Below are 20268 nucleotides of genomic sequence, written 5' to 3' on the forward strand. Positions count from 1 at the left end.
GGGAACTTTTACACCCTAACAAACACCTATATTTAAAAAAGAAGAAAGAGCTCAACTCAAAGATTTCACTGAAAGACAGCAACTAGGAAAGGCACAGAAAACTGATCTTCAAAGCAAGCAGAAGGAAAGAAATGATGAAGATTAAAGCAGAAATGAATGAAATTGAGAAAAAAATAAGCAGTCAGATGAAAACCAAAAGCGGGCTCTTTTGAGCAGATCAGCAAAATTCACAAACCTCTAGCAAGATTAACAAAGAAAGAAAAAAGCGGCACCTAAATACAATCTGAAATGAAAGGGGTGAGGTTATGACTGACCCCAAAGAACTAAAAGGGATCAAAGGGCATTTTATGAGAAACCGTAGGCCAACAAACTAGACCACCCAGACCAAACGGGCAGATTCCTCCAAATGCACAAACCACCTACACTGACGCTAACAAGAAATCCAAGAACTTAGCAAACTGATCTCATTGAAAGACACTCAATCTGTCTTCAAACATCTCCCCACAAAGAAAAGTCCAGGACCATACGGCTTCACAGGTGGATTCTACCATATGTTTCAAAAAGAATGAACACCAATCCTGTTTAAACTCTTCCCAAACACTGAAGAGGAGGGAAAGTAACCCGACACTTTTTATGATGCCAACATCACTGTTAACACCAGAAGCCCAATGAAGACACTATAAGGAACAAAGTTACATGCCAATTTCTCTAATGAACAGCGATGCAAAAATTCTCAACGAAATATTGGTACATCAACTCCAGCAACACATCAAAAGACTTTTACTTCATGACCAAGTGGGATTTGTTCCTTGGAGGCAAGGCTGCTTTAACATAAGAAAATCAATCAACATAACACACCACAGTAACAAACTCGAAGGGGAAAAAGACCACCACCACACGATCACCTCCAGTCAGGCAGAAGAAAAGCATTCGAAAAAATCCAGCATCCTTTCTGATAAAAACACTGCAAAAGACACGAACAGAAGGTGAAATTCCTGAATATGGTAAAGGCATAATCAAACACGCACAGCTAACATCACACTCGGTGGGGAGAGGTCAGAAGCTTTCTCTCCAAGACCGGGAACAAGACGAGGACGCCCACCAGCATCACTGTTCCTCAACACTGCGCTAGGAGCTCTCACTAGAGCAAGTAGAAGGGAAAACAATTTAAAGGCATCTGAATAGGAAAAGAGGAAGGAAAACTCTATTTGTGGATGACATGACCTGACATTTAGAAAATTCTAAAATGCCCACAACAAAGCCACTCCACCTAGTAAATGAGTTCGGCGAAGCGGCAGGGGACAATATCGGCAGGGAGAAATCAGTCATGTTCTTGTACACCTGCACAGCACAATCTGAGGAAGAATTCGGGGGATATTCCATTCACCGTAGCAACAAAAGGGCTCAAATTCCTAGGAATCACTTCAACAAAAGAAGTATGGGATCTATATGCAAAAAGCTGCAAAACAATGCTAAAAGAAATTTTAAGAGAACTAAACAAATGGAAAGTCACTCCATGGTCATGGACTGCAAGACTGAATATCATGAAGATGACAGTCCTACCCAAACTCATCCACAGATTCAATGCAATGCCAATCAAAACTCCAACAGCCTACTCGACAGAAACAGAAAAGACAATCACCCAATCATTTGCAAGGGAATGTGCACCTGAGTAGCAAAAGGCATTCTAAACAAGAGGAGTGACATAGGAGGCAGTTCATTGCCTAATCTTGAAACATATTACAAAGTTACAGTGGACAAATCAGCACCATACTGCCACAAAGAGAGAGACATCAATCGGTGGAAGAGAATTCAGGGTACAGAAATAAACAAACATCTCTGCGGTCAACTCGTTTTTGGCAAGCCTACCAATTCCATGTTAATGGGGAAAAACAAAAAACAATCTCTTCAACGAAAGTGGCTGGGAGAACAGGATATCCATAACCAAAAGAATTGAGGAGGGCCCCTGCAACTACTCCCTACACAAGAATCAACTCGAAATGGATGAAAGACCTAAAGATAAAAGCAAGTGTTTCCTTGAGGAAAATGTGGGGAAACATCTTAAAGACCTTGCACACGGTGGTTTCTCAGACTTTACATGAAACGCACACGCAAAACATGAAGAAACAGATAAATGGGACCTCCTCAAAAGTAAACACTTTTGCATCTCGCAGGACTTCGTCCAAAGGGTGAAAAGCAGCCAACTCAACGGAAGAAAATACTTGGAAATCGCGCCTCCGAGAAGGTTTTAATACCCAGGATATACAAAGAGATGTTACAACAAGTCAACAATAAAAAGAAAAACAACCCAATTGAAATAGGGGCAAAAGACATGAGCAGACATTTGTCCAAAGAAGAAATACAAATGGCAAAAAACACATGAAGAAATGTTCAGCATCATGAATGATTAGGGAAATGCAAATCAAAACAACAAAGTAGCTATACCTTCACAACTACCACAACGGCCACTATGAAAAAGCCAGAGAACTGCAAGTGTTGGAGAGGGTGTGGAGAGAGAGAGAGCAACACTTATTCACTGTGGGTAGGAACGGAGAATGGTGCACAGCCACTGTGGAGGAGTTCCTGAGTTTGGCAGTTCCTAAAGAAGTTGAACAGAAACTTGCGACGGGATCCTGCAATACCGCTATGGGGTATATACCCAGAAGGACAGAGAGTAGCAACACGAATAGACATCTGCTCACCTGCATTTACAGTGACGTTATTCTCAATTGTAAAAAACTGAAATCAGCCGACGAACCTGTAAAACAAACTGTGGTGGGTTCACACGGCAGACTCTTATGCAGAAGTAAGAAGAAAGGAAGACGTAAACCATGTGACAGCATGGATGAACCTGGAGGACTCATGTCGAAGGAAGCAAGCCAGACACAAAAGGGCAAATGCAGGAAGCTTGCGTCGCTACGACCTATGTGGATTATGGAATGTAACGTATGCTTCCATGTATTTAAAATGAATATGAAACAATTTATACAGGAAAAAAATATATTTGTGCAAAAATAGCCAGAAATGGGATCTGTGGACAGCAGGGAAAGCAGAAAGAGATGGCGAGGGGGCGGATTTTCTTACTTTACATTTATCATTATCATTATTATTACCGAAATAACGAGAATACTGTAATGATGACCGAGGTGATCAAGGCACAACTATGTGACTGTGCCAAATACCACTGATAGTGCACCGTGGATGACCTGTATGCTTTCTTGATACGTGCCAATAAACTTGTTTTGTTTTGTTTTTAAAAGGCAAACAGCACTCAAAAATGGGAAAATATGTGAATACACTGTGACCAAAGAAGAAAAGTTCAATCCATTTCTTCAGTAGGCAAAAACAAGTTGAAATCTGCTCTACATACTAGAAAGGCTCAAATCAAGAGACATAACACCAACTGTTCAAGAAAATGTGGAAAAACTGGAGCCCTCATCCATTTCTGATGAGAAAGCAAAATGGTGCTGCCACTTGGGGAAACATTTTGTCAGTTTCTTAAATATAAACTTACCACAATTCTTGATAATTCCACGCCAAGAAAACTATCCAAGACAAGGAAATCGTGTCTGTGGGACGATTCCTAGGGTAAGTCCACGGCAGCCAAAACGGGGGAAAAAAAAACACGAACACGAATGTCTATTAGCTGGGACATGGATAACAACAGGTGGTAAATCCTTAAACAGATTTATGTCTATTTAGGGGGAGACAAGCGAGTGGCAGGAGGGATCCTGAAGGGGAAGGGACAGTATGGGGGAGGAGGGACTTTGGGGGGTTGGAAGGAGAGTGGGGGTGGGGGAGGGACCGTGGGAGAAATGTGGTGGGGGAAGGACTGTAGGGAGGAGTGGAGCCACTTTGGGGGTCAGGAGGGACCATGGGGGGTAGGATAGACCGTGGGGGGGGGGGAGGGGAAGGAGGGACCCTGGGCGGAGGAGGGACCGTGGGGGGGAGGGCAGGCCGCCCTGCCCGTGGGCCTCGGGACCCTTATTCTGACACCGGGCCCGGCGCCGCAGGCCGGCAGGGCTGGGCGAGGACCCCCGACGGGACCCTGCACCCCCTGCCCGTCCCCTCCACACCCGCGCAGGCAGCGCCCCAGTCAGGCACCGCCCTGCCCGGCCCCCACCCGGGCCCTGAGGGGCGCTGGACCCGCGGTGGCGGAGCCGCGCACATCTTTCCGGGACCCCGCTCCCCGCCAAGGCGAGCGAGCAGAAACTTGAAGGGGCGCGGGACGGGCGCCCCCTCAGCGCAGCACGGGGAGGCTGGCTCGCCCACTTCTCCGCGCCTGGGGGGGGTCCCCGCCCGGCCTGCGCCCGCCCGGACGCCACGCCGGGTACAACTTAGTGCTTCCGCGGGGCGGGGGAAGCGGGCGGGGTCCCGAGGCGCGGGGCCCAGCGCTCTGCGCAGCCCTCACGCCGCGGGCCACTCCACGTCCCTCGTGCCCTCCCTCAATTCACCTGGAGGCCACCTGGCCTGGGTCGGGCGTGTCTGGGTCCCTGATGCCGGGCTGCCTTTGGGGGAAGCGCGATCTGAAGGGGCTCTGGGCGGTCACAGCCCGACCTAGGCCCTCAGCGGGTCCAGGGCCCCTGTGCTCCTTCCTCCTCAGACTTGGCAGCTTGGCTTTTCTCAGGACAGTCTTCAGGAATGATTTCCCCTGGCGGGCGTTCTGAGAACTTTGTTTCTCCCAAAATGATTCTATTGATACATATTAATAAATCCTACAATACGTCCAAAGAACTCAATCAGTGCTTTGGTAACTCACCTAGTTGTGCATGCATCACTTCTATCATTAGTAGTGTATTTTCATTATTTCAATAATAATAATAAAGAAACGTAAAAACAAGAAACTTCACCCCTCAATCTGAGTCCCCTCCTGTACAGAGCTGCTGGTTCTGGCTACGATAATACTATTATTGATTTATTGAATGGTTTTATTCAGAAGTATTTACATACGATACTAAGGAGTATATTCAATGACTTTTATTATAATCGCAAAGTTGTGCATTCATCATAACAAAAAAAAAGAATTATTTCTTTACTGCAAGAAGAAACACTCCACACCTCTTAGCATGCCTTCCCTAGCCTAAGGTAACCATTAATCAAAGCTCATCTTTATAAATTGATTTATATTTATTTTATATAAATGGAATGATACATAATACAAGATCTTTTTAACTTTCTTTTGTACATTTCATAATTGAAATACAAAAAGGAAAAAGAAAATACATTTGAATAAAAACATCCATTTCTCAATTAAATTTATCAGATACATATGGTTTTTTTTTCAATCATACAACATGTTCCACAATATATTGGGTTCATAGTATCACAATCATAGAGTATTTGTCCATTGGTGTCTGGCTTGCTTCGTTCAACATGTCCTGCACGTTCATCCATGCTGGAAATGTTTTGCTTAATTTCTTCTTACACCTGCATATTATTCCAACGTTTCACTCTACCACAGTATGTTTACCCATCATTCTGTTGATGGGACACCTGGGTCGTTTCCAACTTTTGGCAAACCGCTATGAACACAGGTGTGCAGATGTCAGTTCTTGTCACTGCTCTCAGTTCTTCTGGCTATATGCCCAGTAGTGGTACTGGAGGGTCACAGGGCAAATCTATGGTCAACTTCTTTAGGAACTGCCAAAGGGACCTCCACAGTGGCTATATCATTAAGTGTTTCTCTCTCTCCACATCCACATGTAGTTCTCTGTCTTCTTAATAGTGACAATTCTGGTAGGTGTGAAATGATATCTCATTGCAGTTTTTAAAAATTTATTGTCTTTGTTTTGTTGTTTTATTACTTCATTGTTGCTTTGATTTGCATTTCCCTAATTATTAGTGATGTTGAGCATTTTTTCATATTTTATTGGTTGCCATTTGTATTTCTTCCTTGGACAAATGTCTGTTCAAGTCTTTTGTCCATTTTTTATATTTTTTTATTAATTTATTGAAGTATAACACTCATATGTAAACATACACAAACAAGAAGTGCATAATAATCATTGTGAACTTACAAAACAAGCATATATAACATCTTACAGGACTCTCACCACTCACCCTACCACCAATAACTGCATTGTTGTTAAAACTTTTTAACTAATAATTAAAGAGCATTCTCCTAATATTACTACTAATCAAAGGATTTTCCCCAAACCAATCCTATTATTGTCTTCATATCATATATAGATGAACATACATAAACAATTAAGTGTGTAGTAAAAGTTGTGAGCTGACAAAGCCAACATGCGTAACATCATACAGGGATCCCATACATCAAGCCTCCACCAACACCTAGCATTGTCGTGAGGCATTTATGACAAATTATGAAAGAATATTGATAAGATCTTACTACTAATCGTAGTCCTTATCTTACATTTGGTGAATTTTTCTCCCAAACCACCCTAGTATTATTTTTTAATATATTTTTTATGACAGAAGTTGTAAACTTATAAAACAAGCATGCACGTGTGCACAATTAACAAACAACAACCCTCCATCAACACACCACACTGTGGTGGAACACTTGCTACAGATGAGATAACATCATCTGATTGTTGCCATGACCATAGTGTACATTGGGCTCTCATTTTCCATACTGACTCATTATCAACACAGTAGTACATCTTTCACATAGGTGCTAGATTATTATTACTGCTAACCACAGTCCATAGGTCACTCCAGCTGTATTTTCCCATGCTTCTCCACCTTCCCAGTACCCTGCCATACTGATGCCCATTTGCTCTAGCTCACAAAGGACACCCTTGCATCTGTTCCCATCAACCATGATTCTCATCCACCTCTTGGATTACTATGCTATTCAGTTCCTAGATTATTCTCTAGCATTCTGTCAATTGGCATTTACATCCCTACATGACCATTTCAGCCATGTCCCCATTTAGACACTAGCTGTTACTCACTATGTGTTACCATCCACTCTATATATTTCTACACTTTTACAGTAATGCTAATTAAAACTTCTACATACATTAAACATCAGTAGTCCATCTCAGTCCTCCACTTATCTCCTTTAAGTACCCACCACCTACCACCAGGTCTTGAGGATATTTTCCTACAATTTCTTCCAGAAATTTTATGGTTCTTGCTTTTATTTTTAGGCTTTTGTTCCATTTTTTAATTAATTTTTGGATGAGGTGTGAGATAGGGGTCCTCTTTCCTTCTTTCTACTATGGATATCCAATTCTTTCAGCACCATCTGTTGAATGCACTGTTCTCCCCGAGCTGTTTGGGTTTGACAGGCTAGTCAAAAAAAAGACTTGACCATATATGTGAGCATCTGTTTCTGAACCATAAATTGGGTTCCGTTGATCTTTGTGTCTGTCTGTATAACAATATCATACTGTTTTTAACACTATACCTAGGTAATATGATTTAAAGTCTGGAGACGTGGGTTTGTTTTTCTTTTTATGATGAATCTGGCTATTCAGGACCACTTACCCTTCCAAATAAATTTGATGATGATGTTTTCAAAAAAATTTTATGCTAGTGGAATTTTTATTGGGATTGCATTGAATCTGTGAATCAATTCGAGTAGAAGTGACATCTTAATGATATTTAGTCTTCCAATCCATGAGCATGAAATATTCTTCCAGTTATTTAAGGCTTTTTAAAAATTTCTTTTAACACTAGGCTGCAGTTTTCTGAATACAAGTACTGTATATCGTTGGTTAAGTTTATTCCTGACTATTTGAGTTTTATCTGCCATATTATATTTTCACCACTCCTTTGACACTTTTAATTATTATTGGTATAATCTTCATTTCTAGACTCTCTTCCAGGCCTCACTCTCCTGACTTTTCTTTTCAGGCTCTAACACACCCTTTAGTATTTTCTGAAAATCTGGTCTTTTGCTTAGAAATTCTCTCAGTTTCTATTTGTGAATATTTTATTCTCACATGTTTGAGAGCTGTCTTGCTGGATATAAGTTTCTTGGCTGGAAGTTTTTCTCTTGTAGTATCTTAAACATATCAGACCACTGTCTTCTTGCCTCCGTGGTTATGGTGAGAATTCAGCGCTTTGTCTTACTGGATATCCCTTATATGTTATGCCTTGCTTTTCTCTTGCTGTTCTCAGAATTCTCTCTTTGTCTTTGTCTTTTGACATTCTGATTAGTATGTGTCTCAGAGTTTGTCTATTGGGATTTTCTCAGATGGGAATACGCTGTGCTTCTTGGACATGGATATCTAGGTCCTTCAATAGGGTTGGGAAATTTTCTACCGTTATTTCTTCCAATATTACTTCTGCTCCTTTCCCCTTCTAGTCTCCTTCTGGGACACCCATGATACTTAGGCTTGCCTGCCTTTTGTTGTCATTTAGTTCCCTGAGATCTTGTTCACTTTTTTCCATTCTTTTCTTCATCTGTTCTTTTCTATGTTCATTTCCAGAGGCCATTTCTTCAAGCTCACCAATCCTTTCTTCTGCCTCCTCAAATCTGCTACTACATGATTCCAATGTTTTCAAAATTTCATTTATTGCACCTTTCATTCCCATAAGATCTGCTACTTTTCAATGTATGCTTTCAAATTCTTCTTTGTGCTCATCCAATGTGTTCTTATTATCCCTAGTCTCTTTACACTGTTTGGACATCTACGATTAGTTGTCTCAACTCCTTTACATCACCTGGAGGCTAATCTTGTTCCTTTAACTGGGCCATAGCTTCCTGTTTCTTGGTATGGATTGTAATGTTTTGTTGGTGTCTTGGCATCTGGTTTGCTAGAGTATTTATTCTGGGTGCAGTTTTTCTCTTTAGGGCTTCCTGCCCTGTCTTCCCTGCTGGTTGTGCAGTAGGAGCCAAGGATGTAGTTGGCGCTATAAGCTGTGGAGGCTCAAGCTGCCCTCATTGCCTCAGGGACTGATCCTTCTCCCCACCTTCTCCATTGCCAGGGATAGGGACAGAGTCGCAGCTGTGTGAACAATCCAAGTCATGCAAGCCTAGACTCTAGTTGCCCAGAGAGACAGATGAAGCTTCGTGCCCTTCTCCCCTGCCTGCAGCAGGGATGGAGCTCCAGGTGTGGGCAGCAATCTCTGCAGTGCGGATCTAAGATGACCTCAGCTTCCCCAGTAGACTTCTGATTTTCAGTCTGGGCCAGCCAAAATGGACCTGCAGTTACCTGGGTAGCCTGGTGCAGAGCCCACTAGCCTCCTCCCTGACAGAGGCGGGGCTGAAGCCTAGGCTAGTCCTTTCCACCTGAAAGAAACCGGTTTCTATGGAAACCGAGAGTCTGTCAGGAAGGCTTCCCCTCAGGCTGGGGGTGGAGTCAAATGGCGGCCACCAGCCTCTTTCAGACTTGGGCAGATTCACACCCCAGCTGTTCCTAGGGTTATACCTTAACCCCTGGAGTCTCTCCATCAGTAGCCAAAGTGGGCAGCCAACCGTCTCCTGAGCCCTTGTTTTTGGGAAATGGAGCTTCCAATTCCCATCACAGAACAGCTCCTGGGGCGGCTGGGGCCACCAGAGCAGGACAATTACTAGCCTCGGGGGCTTGGCCGGTAATTTCCCAGAGAGGCTGGCACAGGTCCCGGCAGCTTCCTCCCTGCTGGAGGTGGGACTGGGGCGGAGGCTAGAGCTGCATTCCGACCTCAATGGAAAGAAGCTGGTCCCCACCAGCACTGGGATTCTCAGTCTGCCCTGGCCCCTTTCTGACTTGGACATGTTGAAACTTTAGCTGTTCTCAGGATTAAACTTTAGCCCACTGAGTTTACGCATCAGTAGCTGCAGTTGGTGCCCAACTGTCTCTTCCTCCCCCGTTTTTGGGAAGTGGAGCTTTCAGTTCCTGTCATGGAAGAGCTCCTGAGGTGGCTTGTGTCCAGTGAAGGAAGGGCACCAGCCTGCCCATTTTTCAATTGGGTCATTTGTCTTTTTATTGTTGAGTTGTAACATCTTTTTACATGTCATGAATATTAAACCCTTATTGGTTATGTGATTTCCCAATATTTTCTCCCGGTGCGTTGGCTGCTTTTTCACCCTTTTGCCAAAGTCCTGTGAGGTGCTAAAGTGTCTAATTTTGAGGAGGTCCCATTAATCTATTTTTCCTTTCATTGAATGCACTTTGGGTATAAGGTCCAAGAATCTGCCACCTCCGACCAGGTCTTTAGGATGTTTCCCTACATTTTTTAATCATAGTTTTATGGTCCTGGCTTTTATATTTAGGTCTTTGATCGATTTTCAGTTGATTCTTGTATAGGGAGTGAGATATGGGTCCTCTTTCATTCTTTGGTTATAGATATCCAGTTCTCCCAGCACCATTTGCTGAAGAGACTGTTTTGTCCCATGAACGTGCACTTGGTAGGTTTGTTGAGGACTAAAAGTGGAACTGAAGTTGGAATTCCAACAAGATGATCATTGTGCTCTCACCTTCACCCTCCCCAAAGTCCTCCAACTGCTCCATTTGCACCAGCATTCCAGGTCTTTGTGGCTCCTGTTGGGCCTTGAGCATGGCAGTTGCTTACACAGTTTCTAACCTTCATTAGTTTGTATTTTGTATGAACCCAAAGTGAATAGGCTGAGAGTCTTTCTTTTAAAAAAATCCTGTGCGGTGGGGGAGTGGGAGGTATAAAGGAACCTCTTATATTTTTTACAGTAACATTTTTTGTCTTTATTTTTTTAATGTTACACTAAAAAAATATGAGGTCCCCCTATACCTCCCACCCCCCTCACCCCACTCCTCACCCCATAACAACAACCTCCTCCATCATCATGTGACATTCTTGCATTTGGTGAATACATCTCTGAGCACCACTGCACATCATGGTCAATGGTCTACATCATAGCCCACACTCTCCCACAGTCCAGCCAGTGATCCACGGGAGGACATACAGTGTCTGGTAACTTAATGTAACATTTTTCTGTGATGTATGTATCTTCAAAAAATACAATTTACAAAAATGATGGGGTGGGAGGTGGGGAGTGGGGTGTATGGGAACCTCGTATGGTTTTCATGTTTTTTAATGCAACATTCTTTCTGATCTATTAACTTTAATTAAAAAGTGTAAAATAAATTAATACATATAAAGTAACTATATAATAAATAAATAAATAAATAGAGGGGGGAAAAAATCTCTGCTAGATGATAACTTCCCAGTGACGAGAGTAACATCCTTCATTCTGCACAAAGTATCTGCACAGACACCTTCAATAGTCACATGGCAATTACTCTTAAACAACAAATGCCTGGGGTTATCTGCCTTTCCAGAATGCCCAGTTCTTTCTCTCATCTTCGGGTTGTTAATTCCATATCAGGGGATGTCAGAGCCCACAGGAAGTTAAAACGTTAATCGTAACCAGCTAATGTATCTTCTTGCCTTCCCAAAGGAGAGATAGCCCCAGAGAGGTTGCGACTCAAGCAGACTGATGCAACAAGTACACAGAGCCACTGGGTGCTCAGCTCTGGTGGCAGAGCACACCAGCTGTGCTCCTGGCTCCTGGTGCCTCTCAGGGAACCCAAAAGCTCTGGCCATGCACTGCAGGTCACCTCTGTGCCTGCTTGAGGGAAGTTTCCATCCTTGGCCTGGCCTCCAGCCCAGTCTGCGGGGAAGCCACCAAAGGACCTGCTTCCCAGAATGCACTGCCTCTTCCCTCTGCGAGGACAGCCCCAGCCTCACCTGCTGCTGAGCCACTTCCATCTTCTCTGCCTCGCCAGGGCTCTCACCCTCTTTCCGATCATTTTCTTCCAGATTCCTGCAGAAGCACAGACTGAACAAGAGGGTGGGAAGGGATCTTGAGGCCCACCCACCAGACACAGAGAACGCTGTGCGCTCTAGCTCTGATTCTCTCCTCCCCCACGGGCAGGCAAGGGTGGGCCAGGTGAGTGGCCAGAGGGTTTTGGGAATGAAGAAATTTGAAGCAGTACCGAGACTGGATTTCATCCATGCTTTTGGGGTAAGCTTTCAGGTGTTCGCTCCTTCCAGGGGAGTAGAACAGCCAGTGCCATGTCTAAGGGAGGAGTTATTGCTCAATGGGTATTGGGTTTCTGTTTGGGGTGATGGACAGTTGTGGTAAAGGGTGGTGATGAGGGAAGCACAACACTGAGTGTGATCAACCCCACTGAATGCTATGCTCCAGAGGGCCGAGATGGGAAAGTCGATGTCGTTTGTACGTTTCCACAACTGGGGGAAGAGCAACTGAAGAGACAGTGACAATTAAATACAATACATGATCCTGGATGGGATCTAACAAAAGAGGGGAAAAGCCTCAAGGGGCAATTCTGGGACATAAGAAAAAAATGTTGGATTATAGAATGTCAACTTTATTTCAAGGTAAAATTTCTTGAACTTGAAATTTGCACTTTCCCCCTATAGTTTTGACATATCACTTATGTAATCTAAACCTTCTTTAAAAAGGAAAGAAGAGAAAATTGCACTTGTGTTTACATAAATGAATATCTTCTTCTTCGGAAATGGACATGGGTGTAAGAAATATTCAATAGCCAGGCCCTGAGCCTCAACAGACTCCAGCTCCTACAATCTGATTTATTGGACTCACCTCACTCAGCTAAGATGGAGTTGAAGAAGGACAACCACCACACCATGGAGCCTAGAGTGCCTACAACTGAAAGCAGGAGGAGTGCATTCAGTATCCATGTGGAATCTGAGCCTCCTCTTGACATAGAGGTGCAACGGACACAACCAATCCAAGGTCCACAGAGAAAAGGTGGCATTGGAGTGGGAAAAGTGGACATGGCGGCTGATGGGTATGGAGAATGGCAGGAAGAGATGAGATGTGGAGGTGCCTTTGGGACTCGGAGTTGCCCTGGATGGTGCTTCAGGGGCAATCACCGCACATTGTAAATCCTCCCAGAGCCCACTGGAGGAATGGGGGACAGTATGGGCCATGATGTGGACCATTGACCATGAGGTGCAGAGATGCCCAGAGATGTACTTACCAAATGCAACGAATGTGTCATGATGATGGGAGTGAATGTTGCTGGGGGGGAGCGGTGGGGTGGGGGTGGTGGGGTTGAATGGGACCTCATATATATATATATATTTTTTAATGTAATATTTTTACAAAATCAATAAAAAATAAAAATAAGTATTCAAGAAGCATGATGTGTACAATCTACCCTGAGGGTTTAGAAAATACACAGATGACAGATAGATGATAGAATGATCCAGCAAATGTGGCAAAATATTAGGCTGGTGGATGTGGGTATCTGGGGAGGTGGTTGGAGTTCTCTGTATGAGTTTTGTATTATTTTTGCAACTGAGCTTTCAATTTTCAAATTATTTCAAAATAAAAAATTTTACAAAAACAGAGAGAGTGGCGTGGATATAGCTCAGTGGTTGAGTATCTGCTTCCCGTGTACGAAGTCCTCGGTTCAATCTCTGGTACCTCCAAAAAAAACAGAGGGGGGAAGCGGCTGTGGCTTGGTCAGGTGAGCTCCTGTCTACAATATGGGAGGCCCTGGGTTCATGTTCCGGGGCCTCCTTTTGAAGGCAGGCTCACCTACACGCTGCGGAGTACCACCTGGCCCACAAGGGCCGTGGAGAACCGACTGAGCAAGGTGATGCAACAAAAAAAGGCAGACAAGTGAGGGCTCAGAAGAGCACCCAGGGAATGGACACACAGAGAGGACAGCAAGCACGCCACAAGGGGGAAGGGAAAAGTTTAAAAATAAATAAATAAATAAATACAGACACAGAAGAATGCACAGCGAATGGACACAGAGAAGGAGCCGGCACACACAAAATAAAAACCACAGGGGGGAGGGTGGGGTAAAAAATACGAGGGGAGAGGATGTGACTCAAGCAGTTGGATGCCTGCCTCCCACATGGGAGGTTCCAGGTTCAGTTTCAGGTACCTCATTAAGAAGATGAGCAGACCCGAGTGGACACAGTGAGCAGAGAAAACAAGCAGATACTGCAAGCAGACACCATGAGCAGACAACTGGCAGGAACAATGAACAATGAGCAAAACAAAACAAGCAGGGAACAGATGTGGTTCAAGCTGTAGGGTGCCAACCTTTAACATGAGAGGTAGCAGGTTGGTTCTGGGTGCCTCCTAAGGAGGATGAGCAGACACAGCGGGCAGATCCAATGGGCAGACAGTGAGCAGACAACAATAGCAAGCAAAAACAATGAGTAGACAATGCGGGAGCCATCTCCGTGGCGGGGCGGGGGGGGGGGGTGGAGGGTTGAGGGTATATAATAAAAGTGAGAGAGAAACCCAGGATGCCAAGTTAGATTTGAATTTCAGGTAAACAAGGGGCACTAGAGTTTAGGATAAGTACGTCAGACTCGAGAGCCAATGACGGCCCTGCTAGACATCAATCTGGGATTGGAATAATCCACTCATAACAAGCCCCCAGCCCAGCCCAGCTGGGGGGGGCACTCACCAAAGCATGAGGGAGGGTCTTGTTCCTTGAGGGTAGAGGGAGTGCTCTGGCTTTCAAAAGTCCCCTCTGGCCCCGTGCTTGTGACCCTGAGCTGGCTCCTCCATTTGGCCACCTTCCTTTGACCATGACCTACAATGATCATCCTTCCACACCAGGAAGGGGTCTTGTGTCACTCGTGCATGAGGAGCTAGATGCTTGGCTTCTTGGGGTTGGGGTGGGGCAGGGCAGATCTAGGTTCAGGACCTTTCCAAGGGGAGCTTAGAGAAGTCATCCTGGGTTTTCTGAGGGAGCAGACTTTGGCTGCCTGTCGGCACTTGGGATGAGAAGCACCCAGATGAGGCGGGAATGGTTGGAAGATTGCAGAGAGTGGAAAGTGGCCATGTGGCAGTGCACCAGGTGAGCCGAGGCCACACTGGGAGTCTGTCTTTGGGAAAGCCTGCTGGCCTTGCACCCCGCAGACACACAGGTGTCCCCACTGCCAGGCCAGACCCAGGGAGAGGCTGGAAAAATCCCCTGGGAAATAATCCCCTTATCTTCTTGGCTTTATTGGTGTTCTTTGAAGTGTATTCTGGTAAAATACGCATCACACAAAAGTTCCCATTTTAGCCATTTGTAAATGCACAACTCAGTGGCATTTATTTCATTCATGTCACCTCCACCCACCACCCAAACTCTTCCATCACCCCAGATGGACCCGTGGCCTCATTAGGCATCACCACTCCCTGTGTCCCCACCACCAGCCCCTGGTCACCTCTGATGTACTTTATTTTTTCTTCCTTTGAGCAGTTTTGAGATGTGTTCATGTGTATCTCAATATTCTCATACATCTTCTCAAGACTGTTGGAAATTCCTGAGGAATTTCAATGGAGGTGTGCCACATGGCCTGGAAATGCCACTACTGGCTGTACAGCCAGAAGAACTGAGAACAGTGACATGAACAGACATCTGCACACCTGTGTTTGTAGTGACGTTATTCACAATTGCTTAAAGTTGGAAACAACCCAGGTGTCTATTAGCCGATGAATGGATAAACAAACTGTGGTATAGTCACACAATGGAACATTATGCAGATGGAATACGTAGGTCACATGTCGTGAAGCCTATGACAACATGGGTGAACCTGGAGGGTATTATGGGGAGTGAAGCAAGCCAGACACAAAAGGACAAATACTGTAGGACTGAGCTATTACGAACTATATTGTGTAACATACTGTATGATTCCATTGATATAAAATGCTAAGGTAAATCAATTCATAAACATGAAATTAGATTAGTGGTTACGCAGGGCTGGGGAAGGACTGCTAAGGAGTATGGACTTTTTCTTTTTTGGAGTAATGAAATTGTTCTAAAGTTTTTGTGGTGATGAATGCACAAAATTATGACTATCCTAAAAGCCACTGATTATACTCTTTGGATAGATAGATTTTATGGTATGTGACTATATCTCTGATCGACTATCTATTCCCATGAATTTACTTATTGTGGATGTTTTATAGAAGTGAAAGCACACACAATAGTGGCCTCCTGCACCTGGTTCCATCCCTCAGTATTGTGTCCCCACATTGCAGTGTGGGTCAGAACTCCATTCCTGTTTTTGCTGCTTTTTGTGTTTTTAGGAGGTAGCGCAGATCAAACCCGGGCCCCTGCACATGGTAAGCAGGTGCTCAGCCACTGAGCTACATCTGCTCCCCTCCTTTGTGTGGCTGAGTGACTTTCCATCAGCTGGCTGGATCACATTTTGGTTCCCCAAAATGTACTAAGGAATGCTTGGGTGGCTTCGACCTCCGGACTAACTCAATTTAAGCTGAAGTGAACTTTGGGGTCCAAGCATCCACCCCAGCCCCTTTTCTCAATTCTCTTGGGCAGAAACCTTAGAGTGGGGAGTGGGATTGCCAAGTCAGAGGGTTATGCTACATTTACTTTCTGAGGATCTACCAACCAGCCTTGGTTTTTTAAAATTTTTAATTATTATTATTTATTTATTTATTTATTTATTTTTTAATGAAATTGCTTGTTTACTTCTTTAATGACTACCTCACTTTCTTTTTTTTTTTTTTTAAAGATTTATTTATTTAAATCCCCCCCCCGGTTGTCTGTTCTTGGTGTCTATTTGCTGCATCTTGTTTCTTTGTCCGCTTCTGTTGTCGTCAGCGGCACGGGAAGTGTGGGCGGTGCCATTCCTGGGCAGGCTGCTCTCTCTTTTCAGGCTGGGCGGCTTTCCTCACGGGTGCACTCCTTGCGCATGGGGCTCCCCCACGCGGGGGACACCCTTGCGTGGCACTTCACTCCTTGCGCGCATCAGCACTGCGCATGGCCAGCTCCACACGAGTCAAGGAGGCCCGGGGTTTGAACCGCGGACCTCCCATATGGTAGACGGACGCCCTAACCACTGGGCCAAAGTCCGTTTCCTATTATTTATTTATTTCTCTCCCCTTCGCCCCAACCCGGCTGTCTGTTTTCTGTGCCTATTTCACTGCATCTTCTTTGTCCGGTTCTGTTGTTGTCAGCGGCACAGGAATCTGCGTTTCTTTTTGTTGTGTCATCTTCTTGTATCATACAGCTCTCCGTGTGTGTGGTGCTGTCCCTGGTCATGGTGCACTTTCTTTCACGCTGGGCAGCTCTCTTCATGGGACGCGTTCCTTGGGTGTTGGGCTCCCCTACGCGGGGACACCCCTGCGTGGCAGGGCACTCCTTGCGCGCATCAGCACTGTACATGGGCCAGCTCCACATGGGTCAAGGAGGCCCGGGGTTTGAACCGTGGACCTCCCATGTGGTAGACGGATGCCCTAACCACTGGGCCATGTCCGCCACCCCGGCCTTGCTTTTGATGCAGAGCTAGATGCTGAGACAGAAAATAAACCTGGTGGACGAGGGAACCTGGGATGTGACCTGGTGGGGATTTCCTTCTGTGATTCCAGGGGACAGAGGGACATCCTGATGGCAGGAAGAATGTCTTGGAGAGGTGACACCCCCTTTCTAGGGGAGGGCCGAGCTCAAGAGGCAGTCCAGTGGCAGCCATGCAGGGTCTTCTTGGGAGCTGGGACGACAGACCTGACTCTGGGGCCACTCCTCAGTCACACCCTGTGCAGCATCTAGGTGGTACAGGAGCCTTTACTGGACTCTCAGCCTCAGGCTAGGGGCTATAGCTTGCTGACCTTGAGGGCCCAGCCCTATGCAGATCTGTGTCCAGTCAGTCTCAGGGAGGGGGACCACAGTGTGGTGGGGAGGTGGCCCCACCATGGGCACTTGGGCTCCAACCTCTGGCCATGGAGCCCTCCATGTCCTTGGCATGGAATGCAGGACATTGGCTCTGGGCAATGCCTGGGAGGCATGTTTGATGGCCCTCACCTGCCTTGGAAAAGCTGCAGGTAGGATGAGCAGCTCCAAGGCCACCCGGTGCCCCTGGCAGCCCTGTCACCAGACAGTGGTGGGCCCTATTCTGCTCGGATGTCCATGCCTTGGGGCCTCAGAGCAGAGCAGGACAGGTTGGTGGCTGTGACCGCTTGGCCCCCTGCCTGTGCCATCACTGCCCCCACATGCCCCCAGTGGCCCTCTCCTCACTGCGCTCTGCTCTCTTCTCCAGGAGGGGATGACACCTGCTCCCTATCATTGTCAGGCTCTTCAGGAGAATGTCCCCTCCCCAGGGGTGGGAATTAAGTCCCTAAGGATCCCTGATGCCACCTGGACACAGGAAGCCCTCCTCACATATTTAGGGAATGAATAACACTGACACGACACTGGAATCACCTCAGGCATGGGCAGAGGAGGGGAAACTGAGGTAGTGGGTGCAGGCCACCCAACACCAATACTCCATGGGGCAGCTCCAGGTCCACAGGCTACCTCACCTGGGTGGCTCCCAGGCCCACAGCGCCTCCTGGTGGCAGACGTCAGAAGCACCAGGGCCAGCTGGTTACCTCAGGGGAGACCCCTGCTGGCACCCAGGTGGGGAACCAGACCCTCGCCATCACCCAGGCGAGCTTGGCCCCAATGCTCAGCCTGCGCTGCCATAACAAACACGACGGATACAGGAGCAGGCAGGAGGCATCTAGCCTTTCACTGCTTCCGAGGCCAGAAGGCCAAACCTAAGGGTGCTTTCTCCACGGTCTATGGCTCTAGCTCTGGCCTGCCAGCCCCCTGACTGCTCCTGCCCCCATCACCCAGCATCTGCCTCCTTCCAAGAGTCTCTGCTCTAAAGCCCTAGCCACACAGGGTCAAGGCCCCTTCCGATTCTCTTTGGCCTCAAGTTAACCAATAACATCTTCCAAGATCCTACTCACAGGTGGGTTCGCGCCTATGGGACCTGGGTTAGGCCTGGAGCTGGTCTTCGTGGGGGACCCCAGTCAGTCCAGAAGGGGTGGGCATACCCCTGACTGCCTCCCCAGCCACCAGCACCTCACAGCCAGCAGGCCACCCTGAGGCCCACCTGGATATTTTTTGGGAAGCTGGAAGGGGACAGGCAGTGAGTGTCAAAGGGAGGAATTTTTGTCCAGTTGCTAGACAAACAAGCTGAGGTGTCCATGCATCTCAGCCTCCCAGGACTGTGGCATCCAAATGCCACCAACTGGGGACTTACGAGCAGAGATCCGTGGTCTTGACCCTGTAGGCAGGACCCTGAAATACTTAGCGTGGAGGCTTCTTGGTGGTGGTGGCAATCCTTGGTTCTCCACTCTGTCATCGTGTGGCCATCTCCCCAGTGTCCATTTGTGTCCATTCTCCCTCTTGCTATGAGGCCACCAGCCCTTTTGGATCAGGGCTCTCTCACCTCCAGTTTGCCTCAGTTTAGCGAATCATATCCACAAAGACCCAATTTCCAAGTAAGGCTCCTTTCCCAGGACTGGGAGTTAGCTTGAATGTGTCTTCTGGGGGGATGCAGTTCACTCCATAACACCATCTCACCCAAAATTGGTTTCTTTGGAGCAAAACTTCAACCCAAAAACTCCATGTGGCTTAGGTGGGAAGCTGATGCATGACGGGACCATTTTCCAATCCTCAGGACTCCTTGGGCCCCCTGACCTTGGGGCTGGCAAGTCTGAGCTGCCACCGACAGTCACCCTCACTTAGGCCCCTGCTCCCCACAGTTGGGGCTGTTCTCTGTCCACCCACCTGCTGCTGGGCAATCCTGCTGGGCCTTGTGTTTACTTCAAGGGACATGAGAAGGAGCCTGAGTTCCCAAGGGGGCAGAAAGTGCAGGCAGGAGCCACGTTGCGTTCCTTCCCTCCTACCAGGACCAGGACTGGGCCAGGGACCACCGACTTCAGTCCATCAGCAATGCCACTTCAGGGTGAGGCTGCCTGGCCTGGCAAAGGGGAGCCTCAGCGGGAGCAGAGGTGCTGCCAGCGAGCAGACACTGGGAGATCGTGCCGGGCAGGGAACCGGTGGAAACATACATAGAGCATTCTGGAACCTTCACAGAGAGGCGAGGAGTTTGGGAAGTCAGAGGGCTGTGTTCTTGCTTTTGTTTGGCCATTGAGTGAGAGCGGCCACTTGGGGGAGGTCGGAGAGGAGGCTGGATGGCTTCCCAATGGGATAATGGGGCGTGGGGGTTCAGATGCCAGGGGGAATGGAGAGGGTCAGGAATAGTTTGGAATGGTAAGATGGGAGGGACTTCAAGGACACAGGGTGACCCCTGCTCTGGGCCTTTCCCCTTCTCTGCCCATGTGCCCCATGACCCACTCCCTGAGCGTGTCCTGCATGGAGCCCATTTTTGCCTACTGGAAAACACCCGACTAGCTTTCCTGAGAGTTTCCCACAATTCTATGGCCACAGCACTCTTTCTTCATGTGCTAACACCCAGCGTTTTGTGGAAACTCCTCTGGGAACTGCTGGTACATTGGACCAGATCCCTGTTCTCTGGCGCGATGCCTGCATGGGCCCCCCCCAGCACCTGCCCTCAGCTACATGTGTATGTACATGG

The 20268-nt window shown here is 46.8% G+C and overlaps 1 long non-coding RNA gene across 1 annotated transcript in view; it reads left to right on the forward strand.

The window, feature by feature from the left end:
* The window catches only part of LOC131274577 (uncharacterized), a 69433-nt gene extending 56489 nt beyond the window's left edge, over positions 1-12944 (forward strand). Inside the window, exon 5 of the long non-coding RNA XR_009181844.2 lies at positions 11333-12944. This is a non-coding gene — a long non-coding RNA (uncharacterized lncRNA). The remainder of the gene's footprint in view (positions 1-11332) is intronic.
* The last annotated feature ends 7324 nt before the right edge of the window (positions 12945-20268 follow it).

This window comes from Dasypus novemcinctus, chromosome 19 (genome assembly GCF_030445035.2).
Source record: "Dasypus novemcinctus isolate mDasNov1 chromosome 19, mDasNov1.1.hap2, whole genome shotgun sequence".
Classification (NCBI taxonomy): Eukaryota; Metazoa; Chordata; class Mammalia; order Cingulata; family Dasypodidae; genus Dasypus; species Dasypus novemcinctus.